General features: G+C 28.7%; 2 long non-coding RNA genes across 2 annotated transcripts; both read right to left on the bottom strand.

The window, feature by feature from the left end:
- Window positions 1-5: 5 nt before the first annotated feature.
- LOC102666092 (uncharacterized) lies at window positions 6-7,535 on the bottom strand. Its single transcript, XR_001388621.3, has 5 exons — window positions 7,052-7,535; window positions 5,550-5,713; window positions 2,966-3,061; window positions 2,826-2,875; window positions 6-148 (listed from the first exon to the last, which is right to left on the bottom strand). It is a non-coding gene; the product is annotated as an uncharacterized lncRNA (long non-coding RNA).
- Window positions 7,536-11,530: 3,995 nt separating this feature from the next.
- On the bottom strand, window positions 11,531-11,871 carry LOC106799134 (uncharacterized). Its single transcript, XR_001388885.2, has 2 exons — window positions 11,822-11,871; window positions 11,531-11,730 (listed from the first exon to the last, which is right to left on the bottom strand). It is a non-coding gene; the product is annotated as an uncharacterized lncRNA (long non-coding RNA).

Here is an 11,871-nt window from a genome sequence, read left to right as displayed (position 1 = left end):
CAGGGAATTCATAAATTTAAAACGAAATAAAAAAAAACTAGAACGGCAAAGTCTTAAATCAAACAAGAGTGTTCTGTCTGTTATTGTTGGCAGATGCACCCAAGCATCACAAACTGCCTTCTGCTTCCTCCAAGACTATGCGAGTATCCTATAAAATGATCCAAATGTGATGCATTTAATTGTATAAAATTCATAAGGGAATAACTAATATTTGTTGATTAAAAAAAAAATCAAGCCAACAACAATTCTTTTAAGAAAAAAAATTAGAAAATTGAAACATGCAATTAGCTTATGCATCATCTAGCTACCGCGGGACAAGTCTGTTGGATGATGGGAGTTGGAGGTGGAGCGGGAGGGTAATTCTCCCTTTCAAGGGGAGGAGGGGACCAGGGGGTTGGTTGTTGTTGTAATTGCATGCCATATAGTAATGGAGTATAATAGCTACTTGAAAGTGGTGCGTTAGAGTGAATGCATCTTTGCCTATTTATTAGAAATATCGGCATCAGATCGAGAACCATAAAGATGAATTATTTATAATAAAATAATTCTTTACATTTATTAGAAATGTGTGCATGGGATCGAGAACCATAAAGATGATAATAAAAAGTTTAAATTGTTTATAATAAAATAATTCTTTACATTTATCAGAAATGCGTGCATGAGATAAAGAACCATAAAGATGATAATAAAAAGTTTGAATTGTTTATAATAAAAGAATTCTTTATGTTTATTAAAAATGTGTGCATGAGATAGAGAACCATAAAGATGATAATAAAAAGTTTGAATTGTTTATAATAAAAGAATTCTTTACATTTATTAGAAATGAGTGCATGAGATCGAGAACCATAAAGATGATAATAAAAAGTTTGAATTGTTTATAATAAAATAATTCTATACATTTATCAGAAATACGTGTATGAGATAGAGAACTATAAAGATGGTAATAAAAAGTTTGAATTGTTTATAATAAAAGAATTCTTTACCCTGAAAAGAGTAAAAAAGAATTGATAAGAATAAATATATCCACCCCAAGTTTAGGGTGGAACAATGTATGTAAGAAAACGATAAAAAAAATAGAAAAAAAAACTTAAAAAATATAATAATTGAGTGATTTAATGAAAAAAATAAGATATAAAAAAGTGAAAAAAATAAATATATAAACTTTGTGACTCAAGTAATAAATGTAAGAGAAAAATGACTATGTACAAATAATATAAAAAAATTTATACTCATTCAATCATAATTTATTATGTTTGATAAATTTGTTAATTTTTGAAATAATTATCTTAAGATATAATGATTTATGATTAGATTATAGTGTTAGTGCATAAGCATTAAATTATAAAAATTAGAGTGTGTAAAAAATTCAGTCTGCATGAGATCATAAATACAATTTTATAATTTTTAAATAAAGAAAAAAATATATTTTTTTTCTCCATAAAAAATAGATCTTGTCCCCACAAGGTAATTTTTTTAATAAGATGAATGTAAATAATTGTAAAAGATAAAAAAAAGAATAAATTGATACTAATTTTATCCTCTTTATTCTTTTAAATTTTATTATTTTTAATTTTTTATCACCATTTTTAATAAAACTTGTACAATTTTTTATTTGAGAAAATATTAGACTATTTTTTGTTCCCAATGAAGAAAATTTCTGGATCCACCACTCATAGATTTCATTATTGTTATTTTGAAATAGATTTTGATGGGAAAAAATGAAGTGTATGATGCTTATACAAATTAATTTGATGCATTAATGCAAACAAATGCAAAATTAATCTTACAAGTAATTAAATCTATTCCCCTACTATTCTAATTGAGTAAGTTTTTTGGTGTATTTTTAATTCTTCTCAAAGTGAAGATAGAGAAAGAATGTTGAGTCACCAATAAAGAAAGTGATTTCTATTTAAATTGAGTATTATAATAACATGGGAACAAACATTTCAAACTAATTATTTTATTTTTTCCATAGTATTGGTGTGAAATATCTATTAAATTTATTTATCTACGTCAGAGAACCTAAATGAATATTTTTTATGGAATTTCTCTTTTTAACTACATTTTTTTCCCACAAAATTAAAATATGAAATCTTATTAAAAAAATTATGTTCAATACCACTCAGATCAATAACTTATTAATTCAAATTAATTACTTTTAGCATTTATTTAATGATGATAAGATAAAATAAAATATAAAAGTTAGATAAAAGTAGAGTATGATAAGTTCTAATTCTATTCTATGTTTGATAGGTACAAGATAATATGTTAATCATTATATTAGCATATCCTATGTTTCAGCCGATAAAATAATATCAAAATATAATATAAAATATAGGTAAATGATCATATCCATTTTTTGTTAGAATTACATCAAAAAATTGAAAAAAAAAATTTAATATTTTTGTAACTTTATATGCGTGTGAGGGATCGATTAAACTTCTTCCAGAGTAACTCATGCTAAAGTTTAACAAGAATTATTCATAGAAGAACTTGATACCTCCTCCTCTCTCTAAATTCAACTTTTCCCATGAGATAAAAATTACATAGACCCAATAACATATGTTAAGCAAGAGAATAATAAGCTAATCATATCCTATCAATACACCTAATAACTGCTGAATATATATAACATAGTTTGTCATATTTACCCTGTTCAATATTGGACTTTCATTGCAATTAAAATGTGGTCATCAATTAAATGTGTTCTAGACTTTTTTTTTATGTCAGCAAACAGTATATATTAATATTATATATTGCAAGATTATTGACATATTTACATTAAAGCTAACATATATAATAAAAGGCATAGGTATAAGACATACCCAACCCAAGGTACAATTTCTGTTGTGTTCCAACCAAAACAGCACCTAATCTGTTATAGGGATATAAGAAAACAATCAACCAAGGTTACCTTGTATTTGACAATCATTAGGATTTGCAAGTTCAAAGAGTTACAACTTACACATATTGGCAGAAAACCCTAACCAAGATACTGTCATCCCATCGTTGTACCCCAATTTGAAGCTCCTAATTAATAATGTTACCTCTCAACTTGTACCTATCAATCATGGTAGAGGGGTAGATGGGTTAAACAAATGGTGCCATAAGTTCAGTTTTCAGTTTATAGCCCGACGTTACATCAGAACATATCAAAACCCAAACCTGATTCTCAAAAATTCACCTAAAGCTTTCCACAGAACTAAGTTAACACACTATAGCAAAAGGAGGATCAAATATAGATTGCCACACATATACTCATTTCTGTTCTTAATTAATAAACAGGAATAGCCTGTTTGGTCATTAAGACAAGAAAAGTAATGGCCATGATTAACTTGTGATTGACAGTAACACATATTCAGCATAGTAAAAGTATTAATATTAATTGGCAATCATAACAAGTGCCAATAAAGGCCATATTTAAACCAAGAACATTCAGTGACAATTCCGGCAGAAATTTTAATAGCCATCAAATGTGAATTTTAGACAACTTATTACACCTGTTTACAGTCCTTTAACTGCTGTTGTTTTCTAAGATATAAAATATTTTATCAACGTCAATATGAATTGCAGTAACATTTACTTCTAAAGATTAATAGCATACAAATCTTCTAAATAAATTATACTGATAGAAAAAGACATCTCATAAAATTCACAACCAGAAAGTAACAAAAAAAAAGTCACAGCCAGAAAAAATAATATTTATCAAGCATCAACCATTAATTCACGAGTATTACTATTATGAGGAAAAGATAAAAACTAAGTCATTTAGATTTAATAACCAACGTCATTAATTCAAGTCTGTCAACTATTGTAATCATGGTCATATTACAAAACATAGTTTATAAACTTCAGCTCTCAATCATAATGTAGTGTTTTTTAATCAGCAAATAATATTATATATAATAAAGGGTACCAGAAGTTCCAGGAGAAAGTTACAACAATCAACATAACAGATAGCCATGGTAGGTTGCCATGTATTTACCCCCTAACAGTGGAGTAAATATCACACAACCAACCTGCTAAACACCCAGCTTTTTATAGAAACCCATCCTATCATCCACTAAAACCACCCAAGATCAGCCTTCCCTCCCATTATCTCATCTAATTCAGCCCCTCATCTACACAAAATTCACAGAAAGCATACACAGGACAGGACCCTCACTCAATCATAATGTAGTGTTCCACAATTAGCTTTGTGATGATCATAGTGTATGACTTGAAACAATAAAATAAAAATATATTATTTTTAAAGTAAGATGCAACAAGAATATATATGTTCAAAGAGCATTATATATAACCATGATATAATCACAATCCAAATAAAATACTAAATTATTATAATTAGAAAATCTTTAAAATTTCAATGTTAAAGAGGTGTCTAGCTAAGTCTTTATAATGCTTGAGAATAATAACTTCTCTGTAGATGCAGAAGCAATGATTACAACTAAATCTCCTTGAGAATAATAATTGAAAGAAACATTATATTAAAAAATAGCATATTATTATAAAAGAGTGCACCAAAATCAAAGGGAAAATGTTATCTATCTTTACATATATAGCCATTTTTTTATAAGACAAATTTTTTTATATGGTGGAGTACAAGTATCCTTGTCCATTACATTCTCGTGTATTCAAAAATAACATAACTGGACAAAATCAGTGATTACCACTCATAAAAAAATGGCATGGGTGTATTTTCCAACCTATAAATCTTGAAATAAAATGAGTTGAAGATCAGCAGTACAACAGCAGTGTTATTAAATTAAGTTTTTCAATCCCCAAAATCATATATATGTACATCTATTTTCCTTAAGCTTGTGCACTGTCAATTCAAATAGGCATTCAAAATGAAGGAATTAATAACCCACCTCCCCTCCCACACCTTGCTCCTAGAGAATATGACCAACAACCATAGACATTAACAGGGAATGAATATGAATTAAACACGAGTGTGCAACCATAGTTAAGAATTGATTTTAAAATGATTTTGAATTAAAGTATTTACTTAGAAGCTCAGTTAAATATTCAATCAAATCAAGTAAACCAAGGTAGGGTTTTTTTTATCAGAAAAAGATATATCAAGAAAGAGGGTAAAGGGTACCGAACCCTTACAAATAAAACCCTTAGCCTAAAAGTTTTCAACTTATGAGTATATACCAAACCTAACACAGAAGCAGTTAAAAAGCTATTAATTGTATAATACTTGTTGCTGTTATTACTGTATAACTAACCCCCCCCCCCCCCCCCCCAAAAAAAAAAAAAAAGCTGCACCGGTTTTTACTCAACTGCAAACACATAGTGCCCCCACAAACCCACTTACCTGAACTATACCAATATCACAGCAAACAAATATATTAGTAATAGTGAACCAATTGAAGAGTAATTTCAAGTACCACACTCCATGTATTGAGGCATCATATAGCTTATGTAAGGTATGATGTCTCTTTATGGAATGTGTTTTCCAAAATGGTCCTTGAAAATTTCTCTTTGCAATTGCAAGCTTCAATAGAAAAAATAACTTAATTTGACAGGATTAATTCTTGAACCTGTTTAGCAAAATCTTTGTTCCTATGGGCCTTTCACATTTATCTAGAAATCTTTATCACTTCCATTCAGTACATTCTGCTTTTTGTATGGGCAACTGGATGCAAAAACTCCATTCCCTTGTCATCTCGGATTTGACATCGTATTCCACTGAGCCATAATTGCACTGTCGAGACATATAAAAGGCCGCTATATATTAAATAATTAAGAACTATGCCTCTGTGTGTCACCTTCATAAGGACATTTATGTTATAATAATCATACAATGCATTTTTTACACTATTATTAAATCATTAAAATATATAAATTTTGCCATAATATCATTTCTAGGAAGATATAAACTACCATATATAGTCATTGTCATAGTCTTCGACATGGCCATGAAAGAACCCCGTGAGGGGCAATAATTGCATAGACCATTTGAGACATATGCATGCATTCAACAGACATATGGCCATGCGTGATAGACTAGTGAAAGTTCCTAAACATAGTATATTTTTAAAAAACAAAAAGTACGAAAAAGATAGCCCCTATCCCTTAAAATATTTGAAAATGATATCAGCAACCATTCAACAGAAGATAAGCTTAGCAATAGACATAAGCTAGTACTATAAACTGTGTTGCAAACGTGATAATCAAATTTTACAACATGTTTAAGTAAAGTTATTTAGAAATACTCCTAAAAAAGAAAATAAAAAGAAAAAATGAAAGAATTTTTTATGAGTTAAAATTAATTTATGTATAAATGAAAAATCATTTTTTAGAGATATTAATATGATAAAATTTCTACAAATTTGTTTATGCATAAATTAATTTTAGTCAATAAAAAAGGTTTTTTTTTGTCTTCTTATTTTTTATTCCTAAAAATCCTTCCAAAAAAATTTATCCAAACATGTCTTAAATAAAATTTGAACTCAGAAAATTATCAGAGAAAACATGCGTCAAATGGGAAAAAAATGCAAAGAGAGTAATTTTTTAAAAAAGACAAAGACAAGATTTTATATATTAAAGAAGGATTTACATCATTCCTGTACAAGCTGTACAGTATGATACTATACCAAAAAAAAAATCCAAAGAATAGGAATGAACAAAATAAATTAAATCCCGGACAAACGAAAACAAAAGAGATTGGTCGAGAATATAAGCTTGAGAAGAAAAGACCAGATTAAAGGCATTTTTCGTATGATATCCATGACCAAGTAATAGCCTTTGTATTTGCTAGAAAGAACTCTCAAAAACACTCTGCTACTTAACTAGGCTAAGAGTAGTGAAGAGAAACCCTAGCGTCAAATGGGAAAACAATCGGAGCCAACCAATAACGTCAAATGGGAAAAAATGCAAGGAGAGAGACTCATAAATTACTGAGAAGTCTGTGGCACGCTAGTCGATGTGTTGAGAAAACCTAGGCTAAGAGTAGCGAAGAGAAACCCTAGCGTCAAATGGGAAATTATCAGAGCAAACCAAATGGGAAAAAAATGTAAAGAGAGAAAGATTAGTAAATTACTGAGAAATCTGTGACACGCTAGTCGCTGTGGAGAGAAACCCTAGGCTAAGAGTAGTGAAGAGATCCTAGGCAGAGCGTGTAGGTACATGGAGCCACGGTGATTCTAGCAAAATACAGAAACCGTTTGCACAATGATACTAGGTGAAAATATGGTATAACAGACAATGCATACATGACGGAGAACTGAGATTCGCAAATGGGGAAGGGAAACTGCTATTGAGAGTGGCAGTGGGATGGAATTGGGGCAAAGGCTAATTGTTATGCTCCATTTAGGGCACAGGTGGTCGATATGATGAATTGAGGAATATTCAGAGGGAAGGGAAACGCTGTGCTATTAAAGAAGGAACTGGATAAGAGGGAGATGCATTTTGGAAGAAAGTCTCCTAGGGTTATCAGAAACAATTGAAAAGAATTGTCATTATAAACTACAATTTTACTAATACTTATTCATTAGTCGCAATAACTTTAGGATAGAAAATGAAATAGCAAAATAGTTTATACTGTGGCTAAATAATTGTCATTAAATGCAACTTTTGGTCTAATGAATGAATAAGCTATTTTATCATACTTTAATTTATTATTTGGTGAAATAATTAATAAAATAAAATAACTAATTAAATTTATCCTTTTTACTTATCCGATCTTATTTACTGATTCAAAAATTATCATAAAAGAGTTAGATTTAGAAATAAATAGTTGTCATTTAGCTTCACACACAAAGGATAAATGAAAGCCTCTAAAGAAATCATATACATTACCAGAGATGGTTTTGTTCTAGTTGTTGTGTGTGTGTGAATAGAGATGCTTTTGTTCCAGTGAATCCAAAGAATGAGTTAAATCGGTGTTTATTGTTTCCAGATATATAAATTCCATAAAAAAAAAAACGCTTCACTAATTAAGCTTATAATTTTTTAAATTATCAATTATTAATACTGGATTCATCACTCCATCAATTAGAATTTTCCTTACAGGCAATTCATAAATTTAAAACGAAATAAAGAAAAAACTAGAACGGCAAAGTCTTAAATCAAACAAGAGTGTTCTTGTCTGTTATAGTTGGCAGATGCACCCAAGCATCTCAAACTGCCTTCTGCTTCCTGCAGACCCCATCAATCATCATCGTTAGGACTTGCTTCCTTCGGGTTCGCATTTTTGTCTTCTGCAGGCTTCTCTTCCTGCAAGAAACCATGAAACTAATCAAACACCCTAAATCCCTTACTAAAGGGGAAAAATTCCCAAAATTCATAAATCTCCTTACAAAGTTAAAACAAAAAATTGTTATTCATCAGAACACTTACAGTAAAAGCATTAGGAGCATTTTCCTCTGTAGCAACCTAAACATGTAAATAAATATCTCAAAATGAGTTATGAAAAAAATAGATAGATAGATAAATAAAACAAAAGCAAAACTTACAACAACAACTGGAAAAGAAAACTCTTCTTCAAACTCCATCTCCATAACATCCTATGAGAATGGATTAATACGAAATTAGTACAAAGAAGTATATATATGCATGAAGTACTCAAATGTGATGCATGTAATAAAAAAAATTTAAAAAACGAACAACAAATTGGAAAATTCAAACATGCAATAAGCTTATGCATCTACCATTTCAGGACAGGTCTCTTCAATGTTAGGAGTGGGAGGAGGAGTAGGGGGGAAATTCTCCATTTCAACTGGAGGAGGAGGTTGGTTGGAATTGCAATTGCATGCCATGGTAATGGAGTATAATAGCTACTTGCAAGTGGTGTGTGTTGCATAAATGCGTGTTTGCCTATTTATTAATAAAAATGCATGAGAACCATCAAGATGTTAATAAAAAGTTTGAATAGTTTTTTTCTTGTGGAGTCAGAGGCTATAGGCTAATTTTATTTATAATGTATGATTCTTAATGGCTCAAGAAAATTTTATACATAATATGAGAATATTTAAATATGAATTTTCTCTCTAAATAATAAGTCATTTCTTTATATATAAATGCAATGGGATTTTATATTATTGTGTCAACTCTTTAGATTAAAAATTTGAATACTTTAAAATAAAATATGTCTTTAAAATGAAAAGAGGAAAAAATAAATGATAAAAATAATTTCAACCCAAATTTACGGTGGAAAAAGTATAAGAAAAAATAAAAAATGAAGAAGAACAAAACAAAAAAAAAGTTTAAAAATATAATAAGTGGTTAAATTTTTTTGGTCACTTTTTTTATCAGTTAATAAGTGATTAAATGAAAAATAAATAAGTGATAAAAAGGTGAAAATGAATACAAATGTTTTTTTAAGAAAAATATATAAATGTTATTACTCAAGTAATAAATGTAATACTTAATGTGAATTAAAAAAGGTATGAAAAAAGAAAAAGAAAAGAGGGGTGTGAAAAAAATTATATAGATAATAAATAGAAATTTATAACTTTTGAATAAAAATAATTAAATGATTGCTAACATGGTGTTACATCCAGCACATGAGTCAATTAATTTGTGATTGTTTCAGTTTAATCAGAAATCTTAAATTTAACTTTTAAATATATAATTATGTTAAATATTTGAAATAAAAACTTTACCACTCAAGATAGTTTTATATAACTCAAACATAGTTATCTTTGAAGATACATGCGTTAACGTTCTTGAAAGAAAAGAAGAAGAAAAAAACATTTTTTTAGGTCAATGCTACTTTATTAAAAAGACCTGGGAAAGCTGGTACAGCTAACAAGTGATATCAGCCAGGAAAGCATTAGAAATAAATGCAGGAGCAAAATCAAATTTCATTTAATTACTAGTTTGTATTTTATTTCTTTTATCTTTCCTCATTTATATCACTATTATATTTATTATTTTTTTCTCTTTCTTATCCCTCTTCTCTCAAACCATATTGTTTTACTCTTCAACTTTTCAATTAGTATTAAGATCATTATTAGTTGAATTTTGTATATTATATGTTTCTTCTATCAGCACCCCTCCCTTTTTCTCAAACATCTAGTTTCTTTCCTTCCTTTCCTTAATGATAGCAGCATTCCTCTTGGAGCAATAAGTTGCATTAGTTCAAATCAAATATAGGATGAGCTTGTTTAAATTTTAAAAAAATAATTTTAAAATAATGATTTTTATATAAATATTTTAAAAAAATAAATAGAATTTACTTATTGAAATAAGCAAAAACATATTTTTAAAAGCATAAACAATTTAAACAAACATACTAAGAAAAAAAATATTTATTTTATTAAAATAAGTATTTTTTTCAACAAATGAATTTTAACAAACTAATCCATAAACATGTGCATATATTAGTGTTCATTCAAAGATATTTTTTTTACTTTTTTGTCTCATTCAACACCGTAACTACTGTGTTTTAATTAGCTTCATCTGTATTTTATATGTCACTATTGAACTATAATGCTTTTAAGGACGTACAACACATGTTAATTAATTTTTTGTATTTCTCACTAATTAGTTTATTAATATATATTTATTGGTTATTACTTTATCAATATTTTTTATTGATAATTACTTTATTACTATTTTATTTTAATTCTAAATCCCTGGGATATTATCTCACATGATGCAAAATAACAGTTATAGGACATGTTTTCATATAATAGTTTTTCGGCATAAAAGATGGATAGTACTCCTCGTTAAGGATTCTTCACACGATATATACCTCTTGAACAAAAAACTAGGAATATTTATTAAGCTCTATATTTTGCCAAAAAAAAAACGACAATACTAAACATATTCACACATAGGAAGCCTTCTGCCTTAAAAAATAAAAATATAAAATATAAAAAAAATAAAGAGGAGAATGTCATCTACAAAGAAAAAATGAGAAATAACAAGATTGTTATGAGATAGCTTTAATTTGCAAGGCTCCATCTTCTCTATTGAATATTTTTGGAGACATCAAAGCAAGTTTCTCCATACAAATAACAAAAAATACGAGGACAAAAGGTTCCCCTCTTTGAGGCCTTATTTAGGAGCAAAAGAAAAAAAAAAGGAGTTTGTTCCCATACCAAAAAAGGGATAAAGATGGCAAGATAAAACAAAACAGGATTAGCTTGATAGTGAGATCCTAGAAACCAATATCCTTCAAGCAGCGACGGAGAGACTAGTCAACTTTATGATAAGCCTTTTCTAGATAATTTTATAAATAATGTTTATTTTTTTTAGTCTTTTTGTTGGTGCATCGAGTAGAGGACTTCCCAATTAAAGGATGATAACATTACCAAAAATACCTTTTCTAGAAACAAAATTGCTCTAAAGATTCCCAATAATCTCATAAAGAAAAGCTCAAAGTCTCCTTACATAATGATATTGAAATACTATGTTAGATATTGTCGAATTGATCCGATTTTGTCTCATATATTTCAAGCTTTTATCAGATCAATCATATTAGAATTTAAAAAAATTACCCAAATAAAATTTTGGGTCGAATAAAAAATTATGAACCCATCCCAACCAATCATTTACTTTATTTAGACGCGAATGATAAGATACATACAATTATTTATTCATTTATATATAAGTTGATAAATAGTCTATTGCATCAAATTAACATTACACAATCAGAAGAAGTCAAGCGGGCCGGGAATTATGAGATTGTTTATCAGAGATATCTCAGGTGCTTTAGTTTTCCCCGGTGGCAACTGCTGCGAGCAGCTGCATTCCATTGTCATCAGCTGCTTCCTGAAACCATATTTAAACAATTAAAAATTCAACATTGACTTGAAATTTATCCAATCAAAAGCGTTTTATGTTTACTTATTGAAACACTTACCGAGGATTCTCCCTCTCGGTTTTTCTCGTTAATAGAATACAAGCAGCAAC

This window comes from Glycine max, chromosome 6, assembly GCF_000004515.6.
Source record: "Glycine max cultivar Williams 82 chromosome 6, Glycine_max_v4.0, whole genome shotgun sequence".
In the NCBI taxonomy this organism is placed as follows: domain Eukaryota; kingdom Viridiplantae; phylum Streptophyta; class Magnoliopsida; order Fabales; family Fabaceae; genus Glycine; species Glycine max.
The sequence above is the reverse complement of the archived record's forward strand: the minus strand, read 5'-3'. Positions and strand labels throughout refer to the sequence as shown.